Here is a 2,595-nt window from a genome sequence, read left to right on the forward strand (position 1 = left end):
TTAATTTTTTGACGTACCTCCATACTGTTTTCTATAGTGGCTTTACCACTTTACATTCCTCCAGCAGTGTATGAAGGTTGTTTTTTTTTTTCTCCACATCATCTCCAATACTTGTTGTTTCTTGTCTAATTGATAATAGCCATTCTAACAGGTGTGAAATGGTATGTCATTGTGGTTTTGATTTACACTTCCCTAGTAGCTAGTGAAGTTGAGCATCTTTTCATTTATCTGTTGGCCATTTGTACATTTTCTTGGGAAAAGTGTCTGTTCAGCTCTCTGCCTATTTTTTAATAGGTATTTTTTCTATATTTTGGATGTTAGCCCTTTATCAGAGGTATTGTTTGCAAATATGTTCTCCCACCTGGTTGATTGCCTTTTTTTTTTCTGATGGTTTCTTTAACTGTGCAGACGCTTTTCAGTTTGATGTATTCCCATTCATTTGTTTTTGCCTTTATTCCTCTTGTCTTTGGGTCAAGTTCATAAAATCCTCTTTGAGGTCAGGGTCCATAAGTTCAATACCTTTGTTTTCTTCTGTGTATTTTATTTGTTCAAGTCTTTATTTCAGTATTTAGCCCATTTGAGTTATTTTTTGTTTGTATGGTATCAATTAGCATTCTAGTTTCATTCTTTCACAATTGGCTTTCTGATTTTTCTACACCATTTATTGAAGAGGCTTTTTTTTTTTCCATTGTAGATATCTGCCTCATTTGAAACTTATTTACCCAGCTACATATGGGTGTATTTTGGGGCTCTCAATTCTGTTCCATTCATCTGTGTGTCTGTTTTTCTGCCCATACCAAACTGTTTGATTATCATAGCTTCGTAGTATAATTTGAAGTCAGAGAGTGTGATGCCTCTAGCTTTGTTATTTATTCCTCAAGATTGCTTTGATTATTCAGAGTCTTTTGTAGTTCCATACCAATGTGATTAGTATTCTTTTTACTTGAAATACAACTTTATTCTGATTCTAAATGGAAAGGAATGCAAAGGACAGTAACAATCCAGATTTCACCAGTGAGTAATGGGATGTGAATGTAGCAGTCTCATATTTGAAGCTCAATAATGAAACAGCTGCTTTCCAAAGCAGCTAAATATGCAGCTCCAAAAAATGAAGGTATATTTAACTGCCACATTCACTCCGAAGCTCAGTCATCTCCTTCGGCATCCCAAAGATTAGGTAAATGTTCTGCTTAGGTATAGAACAAAGTGGCAAACACTATGCACCACTGACATCACAGGACAGTTGCCTATAAAGCCTGACTTCTGACACTCAGCTCCTGCTTCACTTTCTCAGATGCTGACATCCTCATCTAGCAGAGCAGTTTTCTGAGCAACCTCTAGATCATGCTCAAGTGTGCTGCCAAAGCTGGGTCCATAACAGCCTCTGGTGGAGAAAGAGCAGGCATGGCAACAAACTCCAAGTTAGGTTTTCCTATTAGTTTTCTAGCAAGGCTGAGGAAGGGCTTTTCGAAGTTGTAGTTACCTTTGGCAGAAATGTCAATGTACTGAAGTTTCTTCTTTCAATGGAAGACAGTTGATTCTGCCTTAACTTTCTTGTCCTTAGTATCCACTTTGTTGCTACACAACATGATGGGGCTGTTTTCACATATTCATACCAAATCTCTATGCCAGTTAGGCACATTCTTGTAAGCAACTCTTGATGTTACATCAAACATTATCATGGCACACTGGGCTTGGATGTAATAGCTATCTCTCAGTCCAACAAACTTCCAGCCCAGCCATGTCTCATGCATTGAAATTAATAGGTCCTCTATCGGCATGGAATTCCAGGGTGGACCACATCACCCAAGGTAGCTACATAATTCTTAAATTCACCAGTGAGCAGACATTTCACAAATATAGTTTGTCTATTCCTACCATCAGTTATCAATACATGTTTGAACTGAAATTTAGGTTCTCCTTGGACAGCCATCATGTTGTTACTTCGAGAAGCATCTCTGGGTCCATCTGATTGAGAGTTCTAAATGTGATGAATCTTTCTTCTCTTTTTTGAAAAATGCCTTTGAGATTTTAAAGGGGATTGCATTAAATCTATATATTGTTTTGGATAAATGGTCATTTTAACTATGTTAATTCTTCCAATTCATGAATATGAAATATCTTTTCAGTTCTTTGTATCCTCTTCAATCTCTTTCAACAATGTTTTGTAGTTTAAGTACATAGGTCCTTCAGTTCCTGTGTTAAGTTTATTCTTAGGTATTTTATTCATTTGTTGCAATTGCAAATGGAAGGAGTTGCTTCATATCTTTTTCTGCTATTTTATTTTTAGTATATAGGAATATTACAGATATTGGTACATTGATTTTGTATCCTGCAACTTCACTGCATTTTATTGTTTCTAATAGTCTTTTGGTGTAGTTCTTAGGATTTGGTATATAGAGATCATGTCAGCTTAAAAAAAGTGACAATTTGAGTTCTTCATTCCCAATTTGGATGTTTTTTATTTCATTCTCTTGCCTGATTGGCCTGCCTAGGACTTCCAGTACTATTTTGAGTAACAGCGAAAAGAGTGGGCATCCTTATTTGTTTCTGATCTTAGAAGGAAATGCTTTCAGTTTTTGACCATTGAATATG

General features: G+C 36.1%; 1 pseudogene; it reads right to left on the bottom strand.

Annotated features, from left to right (window-relative positions):
- Nucleotides 1-1,290: 1,290 nt before the first annotated feature.
- On the bottom strand, nt 1,291-1,933 carry LOC105306943 (annotated as a pseudogene).
- Between the last annotated feature and the right edge of the window lie 662 nt (nt 1,934-2,595).

The sequence above is a fragment of the Pteropus vampyrus genome, unplaced genomic scaffold, assembly GCF_000151845.1.
Source record: "Pteropus vampyrus isolate Shadow unplaced genomic scaffold, Pvam_2.0 Scaffold469, whole genome shotgun sequence".
Classification (NCBI taxonomy): Eukaryota; Metazoa; Chordata; class Mammalia; order Chiroptera; family Pteropodidae; genus Pteropus; species Pteropus vampyrus.